Source organism: Anarhichas minor, unplaced genomic scaffold (assembly GCF_050575085.1).
Source record: "Anarhichas minor isolate MPS153535 unplaced genomic scaffold, ASM5057508v1 ptg000005l, whole genome shotgun sequence".
Taxonomy (NCBI): domain Eukaryota; kingdom Metazoa; phylum Chordata; class Actinopteri; order Perciformes; family Anarhichadidae; genus Anarhichas; species Anarhichas minor.
In genome coordinates, this window is record NW_027466451.1 from 884,095 (window position 1) to 898,136 (window position 14,042).

Below are 14,042 nucleotides of genomic sequence, written 5' to 3' on the forward strand. Positions count from 1 at the left end.
TTCATATTTGTAATCTTTCAACTTTTTGAATTATTAAGCTTTTTGCAATTTTTTTAAAATTGGATATCTATTTTCAGCAATATTTTTGAGATTCATTTCAGCTTTCAGCATTCCAACGCATTTTCAGCAGGAAATGCATTTTCTAGTTCAACTTCTTCAACTTCTATTTCTTCCGTACGTTTTTTGCTACTTATCTCCTTCCACATTTTTTAAGCTACAGAAACCGTTCTAATATCAAAATGTTCAGCTCTTTCAGCAGAGGGGTGCTATGACTTTTCATATTTCTAACCTTTAAACTTAATGAATTATTAAGCTTTTTGCAATTTTTTTTTTGAATGGGTTTCTATGGAGAAAATGTTCAAATCCTCTTCAACTTTCAGCTACAGACACCATTTTAACTTTAAAATGTTGAGAAAACCCTGATCTATTGCCGCATTATTCAGCTTTTTGATATCTTTTATACTTTTTGAACTGTCCCATTTTAACTTTTATGATTTTTTCAGTCCTTTTCTGACTTTATAATGGGTGTGTATTGCGCAGCTTAGAGTGCGTGATGTCACCGCTAGAGTGAAGAGCAGCTTGAGATTCTTGTGAAAAAAACATTTGTCTTTTGCCACTGTGTCCACAATCTTCACTCTTCATGCATCATTTCTGGATGTAGAAGTAGCTAATCTTGTCCTTGTCGTAGACAAATGACTGTGGAATCCCACAGATTTACACATTTGACACAGAAGCCTGTAATTGAGAGGAAAACCAACTTTCTGCTCCATAGAGACCAATGTTAAATTTTGCTTCAAAAACATCTTCCACAGAACACGGGACCCCATTTCTAAATCGCCAGTTCAGCCACATTTTTTACACTACAGACACAATTTTTACAGGATCTGTTCTTCAACTCATCCTTCATCCTTCCTCTCATTTATTAATATCGGAACAATAGGAGCTACGGTTATGGGAGTTTTGAGGATTTGTTTGAGAGGTGTTTCCCTGTTTAATCTCCATGAAAAGGCTGCAAGGACACAGGTGTTTCTGATGAAGCTCATTAGTGATGTTGATAAACACAGAGAGGCACTGGCACACGCAGATACACTCCTCTTCCTCTCTCTGTGTGTGTGTGTCTGTGTGTCTCTCTCTCTCTGTGTGTGTCTCTCATACAGTCATTCAGGTCTTAGAGACTTTTAGAGGACCCCCCCATTTTAAAATAAAAGCCGCACACACATGATTTACAGATATACGTGATGCAGCCCAGCCAATCAAATATGGGTATTCTGATAAGTTTCCTGATTCGAGTGACATTTACACACACCGCGACACAAGAGGGAGAGACGAGGAAAGACATGGCAGAGCAGGACAATAGTCATGTAAGCTGTAAATGATAAAACATAGGACAATCTCCAAATGAGAATGATTGCCAGAGAGATCAGAGCCTCTCTCTCTCTCTCTCTCTCTCACTCACTCACTCACTCACTCATCCTCTCTCTCTCTCTCTGTGTCTCTCTCTCATACAGTCATTCAGGTCTTAGAGATTTTAAGAGGACCCCCCCCACACACCCCATTTTAAAGTAAAGGCCCCACAAAATGAATTCTAACTGAAATGCTTGTGATGAAGCCTGTCATTTAATAACCTGTTTATGTTTATCTAACATTACGATTCTGCATCCTCTCCCCCCCCCCCCGCACACACTCGATTTCAAAATAGAAGCCCCAAAGAGTGAATTCTAACTGAAATGCTTGTGGTGAAGCCCGTCATTTAATAAACTGTTTATGTGTCAAACATTACGATTATGTCTCCTCTCTCCCCCACCCAGCCCCACCCTTTCAAAATAAAAGCCTCATGGATTAACTATACGGTAAGCTCAAAATTAGGCTTTTTTGTTGAAATAATGAATGCTCTTACTAATACTGTGACAACTACTACTACTGCTGCTAATATTTATAGTATTACTACTGCTCCTACTACTACTTCAACTTTTGCTGTTGCTACTATTACTACTACTGCTACTGCTATTACTGCTACCATCAATATTATTACTACCACTACTATTACTTATACTACAACTGCTACTACTACTACTGCTATTGCTGCTACTACCAGTACTAATACTACTACAGCTATTAGTACGACTGCTACTAGTACTACTACTACTGCTATTACTGCTACTTCAAATACTGCATTTACTATTACTACAAATACTACTGCTACTACTGTTATATTAAATACTACGACCACTACTACAGCTATTACTATGACTACTGATACTACTACTTCTTCGAATTACTAATACTTCTACTACTAATGATACTTCTACTACAACTACAACTTCTACTAATACTACTCCTACACATATCACTACTGCTACTACTAGTACTTATTCTAATGCCAGTAATACTTCTACTACTAATAATACTTCTACTACAACTACAACTTCTAGTACTACTACAAATATCACTACTGTTGACATTTTTTAAGTCACAGAAACCGTTCGAATATCAAAATATTCAGCTCTTTCAGGAGAGGGGTGATATGAATTTTCACATTTGTAATCATTAAATTCTTTGAAATATTAAGCTATTTGCAATTTTCTTTTGAATGGGATCTCTATGGAGAAAATCTTCAAATCCTGTTAAACTTCTTCAACTTTCAAAGACTTCTTCTTCTCATACTTTCAGCTACATATGACTTCATATTTGTAATCTTTCTAACCTTTAAACTTTATGAATTATTAAGCTTTTTGCAATTTTTTTTTTGAATGGGTTTCTATAGAGAAAATGTTCAAATCCTCTTCAACTTTCAAATCCTTCTACTTCCTCATACTTTCAGCTACAGACACCATTTCAACTTTAAAATGTTGAGAAAATCCTGATCTATTGACGCATTATTCAGCTTTTTGATATCTTTTATACTTTTTGAACTGCAGCAGTTTAACTTTTATGATTTTTTCAGCCCTTTTCTGCTTTTATAATGGGTGTGTATTGCGCAGCTTAGAGTGCGTGATGTCCCTGCTAGAGTGAAGAGCAGCTTGAGATTCTTGTGAAAAAAACATTTGTCTTTTGCCACTGTGTCCACAATCTTCACTCTTCATGCATAATTTCTGGATGTAGAAGTAGCTAATCTTGTCCTTGTCGTCGACAAATGACTGTGGAATCCCACAGATTTACACATTTGACACAGAAGCCTGTAATTGAGAGGAAAACCAACTTTCTGCTCCATAGAGACCAATGTTAAATTTTGCTTCAAAAACATCTTCCACAGAACACGGTACCCCATTTCTAAATCGCCAGTTCAGCCACATTTTTTACACTACAGACACAATTTTTACAGGATCTGTTCTTCAACTCATCCTTCCTCTCATTTATTAATATTGGAGCAATAGGAGCTACGGTTATGGGAGTTTTGAGGATTTGTTTGAGAGGTGTTTCCCTGTTTAATCTCCATGAAAAGGCTGCAAGGACACAGGTGTTTCTGATTAAGCTCATTAGTGATATTGATAAACACACAGACTCACAGACACACACACACACACACGCACTCCTCTCTCTCTCTCTCTCTGTATGTCTCTCTCCCTCTATCTCTGTATGTCTCTCTCTCTCTGTGTGTATCTCTCATACAGTCATTCAGGTCTTACAGCTTTTTACAGGACTCCCCTCCCCCCCACTCCATTTTAAAATAAAAGCCCCACAGAATGAATTCTAACTGAAATGCTTATGATGAAGCCTGACATTTAATAACCTGCTTGTGTTTATCTAACATTATAAGTCCATCCCCCCCCCCACACCCCATTTCAAAATAAAAGCCCCACAGAGTGAATTCTAACTGGAATGCTTGTGATGAAGCCTGTCATTTAATAACCTCTGTATGTGTGTTTCATACTTTCTGATTCTGTCTCCTCCTCCTCTCTCCCCCACCCAGCCCCACCCTTTCAAAATAAAAGCCCCATGGATTAACTGTATGTAAACATTAAGCTCAAAATTAGACTTTTTCAAATACTGCCATTACTATTACTACTACTACTGTTATATTATATACTACGACCACTACTACAGCTACTACTTCTACTACTTCTTCTAAATACTAATACTTCTACTACTAATGATACTTCTACTACAACTACAACGTCTACGACTACTATTACAAATATCACTACTGCTACTACTTATTATAATGCTACTAATACTTCTACTACTAATAATACTTCTACTACAACTACAACTTCTAGTACTACTTCTACAAATATCACTACTGCTGACATTTTTTAAGCCACAGAAACCATTCGAATATCAAAATGTTCAGCTCTTTCAGGAGAGGGGTGATATGACTTTTCATATTTGTAATCTTTAAATTCTTTGAATTATTAAGCTATTTGCAATTTTCTTTTGAATGGGATCTCTATGGAGAAAATCTTCAAATCCTGTTAAACTTCTTCAACTTTCAAAGCCTTCTTCTTCTCATACTTTCAGCTACAGACACCATAGTTATACATTTCAACTAGAAGGGTTTTCAGCAGTGCAGTTTAAATGCTTTCGGGCTTCAACATTCTCTCTCTGTCTGTCTTTCTCTCTCTCTCCTCTGTATCTTTCTGTCTCATTCCTTCTTGCTCTTCTCTCTCTATGTATCTCTCTTTTTGTCTGTCATTCTGTCTCTCTCACAAAACAAACCTTGGACTTGACAAAAATAAGTGTATTTTAATTAATAAATCAATTTAAATTCCACATAATAGCAAGATTATTATGTATTCCTGTTTTTTTAACATGACAAAATATTGTCCTGAGTTGGTTGTCATATTCTGCTTTAAGCTTAAATGCCAATTGCTTCTGTGATAGTTGCAGCAATGCAAATAATAATGCATAGTTAAAAATGGCAACAGTTTACCAATAGTTTCATCATTATTTAATAATTTATTGTCATATTAACCGAAGTTGATTAGTAATTTGTTTCACTCAACACCTTTGATCCTGAAATTGACCGCTTGTTTTCGCCATCTGCTGGACTCGTATTAGTAGTGCTAGCGATGACTGATATTGTGGTAATTGATATGTCCTACGGGGCCACCGTACTACAGCAAGACCCTAAACTTTATTTTTCGGGATAAACTATCATAACAAAGACAGAAACCCCTATTTGTAGGAGCAGATTGGCTGGGCGGACTTTGAATATTGCCATTGATTGTTGTGTACCCCTTGTCTCGGCGTTCAGATTGAGAGGTGACGAGCTATATAGATATAGTCCGTATGAAGCAGATTCCTCCGTTTAAAGCTAACGGTGAAACAACAATGTAAAACAAATAGATAGTGGCCCAAATAGATCATACAAAGCAAAGGAGCGATGCTAGTCTATCATACAACTGTGGTTAGAGTGGTGATATGTTGTCAAGATATTGTTGTCATAGAAACATTAGAAAAAAGCCCTCAGAGGTCGGAGCGCTTTTCCGTTTAAACGCTGCTGAAGCGCTGCCCAGCGCCCTGCGGCCGATATGTGGATGAAACTAAATTAAATAAAAGAAAACCACTTGAAACAACAGAGAGAATCAACCAAAAAACCGAGCAAATTGGATTGTTCGTTAATACTAAACAGAGAATAAACAGAGGCAGAATAACTGACGACTATAAGTGGTGAAATCTGTATGTAGGCGATATAGACTCAGTGAATCACAGTCTTGTTTTACAAACGGAGAGCATAGCCTACGAAGAAGTAAAACACGTAGCCTAATCTAGGCTAAAAGAAACACCTTGAAGCTGCCAAATGCAGAAAGTACTATTATTTACGATGTAGGCCTATTACCATTACAACTGGCTATAAATCATCGACTGTGTGACTGTCTAAATGAACTGGTCCTATCTAGAGCACGATAGATCTGACTATAATTACATGTGTGTATTATAATATTAATGTGTTGCTTGGATGTATTTTTTGCCGATGGCTGGCACCCCGCAGACCTCCTGCCCTCTTGGTTCTCCAACATGCTCTGCGGACCCGGCTTGACTCAGACGCATATAATAAACATCTTTAGAAAATAAGTCACAGCACTTAAAATAAAAAATGAAGTTTACGTGAAACAATGCACACCATTACAAAGGCAGAGTTTGACTTTTGACATCTTAATTTAATGCGATTTAACATAACATATTAAACACATAAAAACATTTGAATATGAACGGTCAAAAATAACAACATAATGAAACCCTGAATACAAAATAACTACATTACAAATATGAATACAAATAAAGGAACATGTGAACAACAGTGAACTATTCTACTGTCACTTTAGTGACGTGGTTCCCCGTCAACTGTATCCGAATCTTCAGTGGGGGATTGATTAAAAGCGGTTCTATGGGGGTCCACAGAGCCTCTGTTATGATAACGGTCCGGCCGTCATCCAGCAGGAGGTTCAGGCTGCCTGGCTCACCCTCAGCGTCCATCACCCCGAAAGCGCCCACCACGTCATCTGAGTTGACCTCCTGTTGAGAGAAACAGACATCACGTTACCTTCTGTTAGATATCCGCTGTCACAAATCACCCAAACATCAATGTAGCTACTCCTTAACATTTTTTAAAAATCCAAATTATCTACCTAGCCCGTTCGTTGCTTATTCATTTTAAATTTTAATGTCACTTCAACTATATTTTATTTACATAGAATAAATTCACAACATCACTTCAGCAGACTTCGCTGTGTGTATTTTGAAGATGTGATTATGTAAAGAAATTAGTCAAAAAAATTAATGTCACTATTATTTTAAAAAAAAAATGTTAGAATGAATACAACATCAACAACCAAGTAGGGCTACCTCGATTGATGAGAAGTTGGTGGACTGCAGCTGCAACCCGTAGTCTGTCTGAGAAGCTTTCAGGTGGGACACCTTGATCCATGCCCCAATCTGCAGCTTTTTCACAGAAACCTCCCTCCAGAGGCACAGCGACAGCTGTGTATCCCCCTGTAGAAAGCCATGTGAAATAATATTTCAATTTTTAATTCTATAGAGAGAGAGAGAGAGAGAGAGAGAGAGAGAGAGAGAGAGAGAGAGAGAGAGAGAGAGAGAGCCTACCTGCTGCAGTTTAATATTTCTCATGGGAAATATGTCTTTGCCCTTGGTTATCTTTTTCAGCGTGGACAGCTGAAAAAGATGGAATTGTGAGTTAATTCACATTTTATACCAACTCTTTTTTCCTTATATATACCACCATAGGTTACCATAGGAACTTACTTCGATCACCTCCCCCTCCACGGTCACTAGGCCCTTTGCAGCTACTGAGCAGCTACTGAGTGGGGTCAGCAGAGAGATAGGACGTATTAAGGCCTCCGCCTGCTGAGTCAGCGCCTCTGACATGTCGATTGGTGCGCTTCTAAAGAACATGGTCTCTCTTGTTATATTAATGAGGTATGGCGGAGACTGCCCTCTTAAGGAGTGTCCCTTTAGGACGTAGCTCCTACCCTCCTGGAATTTTGAAGAAAACTCCTCATAGATGGTGACTTTGGCCACCGACTTTCCGTCTGAAATGGCGGCCAGCACATTGTGCTTTGTGGAAGCTGGTCTCGCACCAGAAGCATCGAACTCCCAGGCCACCACCCTGGGCTGCTCCGCCACCATCACCATGCAAAGGTGGATTGGTGGTGGCCTGAAATATGGTGTGGGAGGCTTTGTCCATATAAGCGAGTGTAACGCCATTCTGAAATAATAGAATAAACACGAAGTTATAGGATACGTTAGGGAGTAGGCCAGTACACATTTTTATCTATAGCGTTTCTTTTATTTCATAGTGTGTTGCCTCTTTAGCAAATTATTATTAGAAACGACAGTATTTCGTATTAAAGAGTGCGTACAGTTTACCTAAAACAAGAGATAGATGCCCGCTATTTGGAAATAACGATAGCTAGCAATGTTTAAAAAATAGCAATTTCATTTCATTAAGAATATATCTCTCTCTTTATATATATATATATATATATATATATATAAACCTGGACTCAATTCATGTCAGGTATTCTTTATATCATTCACATTATTAACACATTTATGAGGAACAACACTTACCTCTCTCTCGACTTTTCAGGCAGGACAGACGACTTTAGTGAAAATCAGTCACTGCTATAATGTCGGAGATCTTCTGAGACTCAGTAAATTCGTTTCATCTCAACGCTTTAGACATAACAACCATGGAATGAATACTTTTTATTGGAGAGAAATACACAATACAGACAGTGATTGGCGAACAAAAAAAACAAAAATACACACAAGGTCCAAAGCGGTGAGATGAGAAGCGCTCAATGAGCGCAGGTGTTCTCTGTGGTATACTGGCTGATAACAATTATTTGTCCAGACTGAGTTGTAAGAGCTGACTGTTGATCTTTTCAAAATGTGATGATTCAAATCGTAAGCTAACCTATAAATTATCGAGTGATATTAAGAAAGCATGTCACAAATTAGCCTACATCTCAGAGTTTAAAAATGAATGAAAGTGGCAACATTTTTTGAAACACTATGGCTATATATCTTGCTTAGCAATCGGTACTTCCAAACAGAAGTCATCCCTCTTCCGGTGAACTGAAAGCACACTTTAATAGAAAAAAATAGTTTATAATATTAATACGCCGAATAAAGTAGGCTACACATATAATAATGAATAAACATTACAGGGAAAAAGTATAATGGTAAACCCATAGGGCTCATCCTATAGGCATAGTTTCTATGTGTTATGTGTATTATTTCATCACTGCTGAGGACAAAGCCTCCAAAGCTATTTTAAACCCTCGCCAATCCACTTATGTGTGGAGGTGGTTATACAGAGCAGCCCAGGGTGGTGGCCTGTGAGTTTGACTTTACCAAAAAGAACGTACTGGCCGCAATTTCGGACGGGAGGTCGAAATTGCAAGGAAACCATGCGAGACGAAACGAGGAAATGTTTTTAAAGAGACATGAGACGTCCTTTCCTCAGTTGTGTCATGTGAAGCGACATCTGTTTCTGATGACGGAGGATCAGCTGTCAGTCGGCTTTAACAGCTGGAGAGACTTTTGAGAAGTTTGTGTCTGTACACATGATCACTGTGCTTAATAATAGTAACTAATATTACTAATAACTAATAAAGACGCACAGTTGTCATCACTGTACTTAATAATATTAACTAGTAATACTAACTACACACAGTAATCATCACTGCCAGAGTAGAGGTGTTTTCTCTCTGTACTCTGTTAACTCTTTAACAAACGGTGTCGATTTATACCGGCAGAATGCGTTTGTTAGATTTGTGGATGGTGTGGTGTATGTACACTATCTAAGACAGGATTCATGATTTTCTTTTGCGTTTGACAGCAGAATTTCCGATTGCTCCTGAACGCCTCAATGAAATGTAAATATGCAACACCGCAGCTCCGCTAATTTGTCCTGAAGTCTTTTCTGGTAAGTAGCATTGAACCACTTGTCTAACGGCTAATCATTTGAATGGTATAAATACAGTTTAGCGTTTTAAAAAGGCGTTGCAATTGGTGTGTAACTCATACTGAATTTAAACATGACTGGAAGGGCGAAATATTTCCCCTGTACGGCATACACGAACGCCAACGTATAGCTAACACTAGCATAGCGGCCATATTAGCTAGTTAATATAGCTAAACTAATTTCTGTGTATTGTATAATTGGTAACTGTTTCAAACCAATTAACTATTTAGTTAGCAAACTAGTTAACTAACCAATTTGTCAGTTAACATGCCTAAAGTCTGCGTTAGCCGCTATACTAGTGTTAGTCACGGGTTCGCTTTAGCTTAATGCCATGAAGGGAAAATATTTCGCTCTTCCATTTGGAATTCTGTATGAGAAGCTAACCAATTTCAATGCAACATGGTTAATGCTGACTTTAGCCATGTTAATTGACAAATAAGTTAGGATGGCTAAGTTAGCCAACTAACGTTAGTTCGTTAGGTAACTGACATTAGTTTGTCAGTTAACATGGCTAAAGCCAGCGTTAGCCGGTGTTAGCCATGCGTTAGCATATACTTTTCCATTCATGTTTAAATTCTCTATGAGTTACAAACCAATGTCAATGCATTTTTAAAACGCTAAAAATCGCTAACGAATTAACGTTAGTTAGCAGTTTATTGCCATTAACTCAATGCGGCAATATCAAGCTGGGAAATTTACAAAATGCAAATAAATAAACCATCAATGTCAGTCGCTGAATGCTAGACAAGGGCTAGCGCTAATCCTTGACTTCAGTAACAACAAGCTAATTTATAACGTTAATACTGTTGATGCTTGTCTCAGGCTTATTTATTTTACCAGCAGTTTTAGCTGTTGACTACATTCAGTTCGGTAACATTAAGGCAAGAATAGTGTTGATTAGCAGGATGCTGGATATATTGCAATTGACATTCTGGCTAGTTTGTTTTAACCAGTGGTTACACTCATATAAGTTACTAATGAAACTTTATCATTTATCATTAAACAAGCTTAATTTATGACTGAGGTTGAATTAAATCTTGATTTCTCATATTATGCTGGTAGTAATTAACAGCAGTAATCTACTTCTGTAATGCATGTCATTTTTGTTGTTTTGTTTAGTTTAAAGGCTGCAACTTTGAACCTACTCCACTTACTGTCAGTTTGTCATATTCTTTCCTCTCTTAGACAACAGAACATCAATCCGTATCTGCACTTTGGTTGGTAAGTAAATCAAATACTGTAACTAAAATTGACAACAGACCACATAACTTCAATGTGAATAACTGTTTAGCATCTGTTCTTTTCATTTTGTTAAAGAAAACATTGACATTATACACTCTATTTTGTGTAGGGCCGCAACATATCATTTTTTCAATCGTTGATTGATTTGTTGTTTGTTTTCTCTATTAATTGAATAGTTGGTCTTTATAATGTTAGAAAATCGGGGAAAATGTTGATCATCCCAAAGACTCCCAGGATAATGTCCTCAAATGTCTTAAACTAAGAGATATTCAGTTTACTGTCATAGTGGAGTAAAGCAATCATAAACTATTACATTTGAGAAGCTGGAATCAGAGAATTTTAACATTTTTCTTTAATGTCATACTTGGCTACTAATCAATTTATTGTGGCTGCTCTAATTTTGTGTACCATGCTATAAAGACAATTATCTTAAAGTCCCTGACAGGCAATAACACATTAAAGGGATACAATTTTGTCTTGTTGACAACAGTCAGTATTACCACACAACTCACAGTCACACTGCACAATACATTTGAACTTCCTAGAAAAATATGACTTTTGAATGAGACATTGATAATAAATAAGGAAATAAGTTGTCCACCTGAAAGTACTTATAATTCAATAAAGCTATGAGGTTGGTTTTCTGAAGTGAACTGAAAATGTCTTTTTATTTTTTTCTCCCTCTCTTTAACCTTCACCCTCCTTCCACTCCTCCCGGACTCCTCCTTTCTGTCTTAAACTCCAGGCCGTTACTGCTGGTGACTCCTCTCTGACTCTGAAGTGTAAGTTCACACATTAATAATGGTTTTGCTATAACTAAACTGATATTACATTGGTTTACAGTTTAGAATACCGTAGCATCATAATAATCTGTCTCGACAGGATTACATTCCTACATTACATCCTCAACAATAAATTATCCAACATTAGCAACAGTTTGTTCTACAGTAAAATGAGATGTGATACACTGGTTTTCTGAAAAGAATGGAAACATGATTTATTTCTCTCTCCTCATTCCTTCCGGCCTCCTCCTTCCTGTCTCTAACTGTAGACTATCAGTGTTGGCGACTCCGTGGTGATTTGACAGTAAGTTCACACATATGAATGAGAACTGAATGCAGTGTCTTAAAACATGTAGTGATGTTGTAATGAAACACTGAACCTCTTGGTTTTTATTTTGGCGCGTACGTTAGCAGCGTGGCTCGCCAGCATCTCAGCTGCGTCTCTTAGAGATTCGAGGTCTCGCCTATTTTGTTAAGTGTGCCATGGGTTTCACAGTTAAAATAGACACTTAATATAAAAATAAAAGCCTGCTAGCATCTTTCTGCTAACAGAATCCCATCATTTGTTAACACAAGGCTTTTATTCTGAAATATTTACAGGACAGTGTGGGAAAATGCAATGACTTGCACGCCTTCATTTTAATTGTGGATTATTAATATTATTTATGACAGCACACAGGCTTCTTCACCCTTTTCTGTTGAAAATAAATAAAAATTCCATTTAAAATGAAATGAAACAGTATGGCAATTATGAAAGGCAAACCATGTAGAAAGAAGCGCTGGCAGCAGCAACAACACTGTGGAAACTACTCATGTGAGAGACACAGGCAGTGTGGCCATGACACGTCTAAACCAGCCCTACTTAATTGATAGGAAAATTTTTCATATCAATATTTGCAGTATTACCTGGGGTATTGGTTTACATTCTGTTCATGTGAGCAGACATTTCACTGATCTGTTAGCTTAGAGTAGAAGTTACTTAGTTTGTTATTCAGACTGCTGTCTAATGTGTGTCTTTATTGTGTCTTACAGGTGTCCAGCTGTCTCCCCTCTCCTCTATCATATTGGCTCTCTGTCTTTCCTATACCTTGTATCAACTCTGTCTAAGCATTGGTCCCTCTATCTTTCCTATACCTTGTATCAACTCTGTCTAAGCATTGGTCCCTCTATCTTTCCTGTCAATCTACCGCTCTGTCTGATTTTGAACTCCTTCTTTGTATCCCTCTTCTATCCCACTCTATCTGTTAAAGCACTTTCCAAACTGCCGAAAACCTCCTGAATTGAACAAATCTACTGAACAAAGCTTGATGAAAACTGAATTCTGAAATCCTCGTACTGAACCAAATTGCTTGGTTATCCATGGTTAACAAGAACCTGTCTGTTATATGAAAACCTGAGTGTCTCTCATCTCGCCCACTCTCTGTCTCTCCACTGATCGTCTGATCCACTCACAATCCTCGGGTTACTGGTACCTGATCTATCTTTTTGAATAATCTGAGAGATTCTCCTCTCACGCTCACCTCTGTCAATCTTCTATCTACATCATATACATCTATAGAATACTATTACTGTTTGTACAAAAAAATTTGAAATATACTATTTGTGATTTTTTCAACAAAATTTGTTTGAACATATAATTGAAAAAGACATACACATAATTTTGTTGTAATTGAAAAAGTTACACTTCTATCAAACATTTTGTAAAATAAATTATAATTTAGAATTTAATCTGGTAAATTTATAGTAAAATTGCATGAAAGTTAACATAATTATATTAAAGTGCATTCTGGTTAATATACATAAACAATTTGTGAAAATCCACATTAGAGAATAAGTCTAGTTGTTCCTGATCTTTGTTGCTGTGGAGCTCTGTTGGTTTGTACCCAAAGGTTTGTTTTGGTAACAGATCTTTCACATTTCAAACTGTTCACTTGACTAGTCTACATACGAGTAAATGTAATACCACTACATACATTGTATTCATCATTATTTGATTAAAAAAAAAATTCATATAAACATCCATTGTTTCAATCATTCAGTGTTTTGTTGTTTAACCTGTTCCTACTGAAATAAAATACAGACATCTATCGGGAGGAACTGCATTTATTTGGAGCGGCTGTTTCCTGTCTGCAGACCCAACGTTCTTCAGAAGCATTCATCTGTCATCTCACTGCCACGACAACTCTTCCTGATTCTGAATATAAACTATAGTGTAGTAGTATTAACTTATTCTCTGCTGGTAAGTGCAAACAGTTTAGGATCAGAACAGATCATAGCTGATATTAGGCTCCTGGTTGTGTGTTGGTGGTAATTATTAAAATTGTGTATTCTGTGTGTAATTTAAATCTTTACATATTACATAAAGCTTTGAAATTAACACAATTTATTCTTTGTAGTGCGTCAGGCTTAAATTGTTCATACATTCTGGTTCGTACACTTTAAATACTGTTTCCTTAGTAGTAGTTATACTAACGAGCTATAAATTGAGGCTTTTTGAAATATCACTGAAGTTTTTACAGTTTAAATTAACAAGTTCAAGTGTATTGTATTACTACAAAAAACATTTATTGAGATATAGGTGGCTT

General features: G+C 36.9%; 1 long non-coding RNA gene across 1 annotated transcript; it reads left to right on the forward strand.

The window, feature by feature from the left end:
• The first annotated feature begins 9,299 nt into the window (after positions 1-9,299).
• On the forward strand, positions 9,300-13,473 carry LOC142931447 (uncharacterized). Its single transcript, XR_012947339.1, has 5 exons — positions 9,300-9,394; positions 10,619-10,654; positions 11,421-11,457; positions 11,727-11,761; positions 12,490-13,473. It is a non-coding gene; the product is annotated as an uncharacterized LOC142931447 (long non-coding RNA).
• The last annotated feature ends 569 nt before the right edge of the window (positions 13,474-14,042 follow it).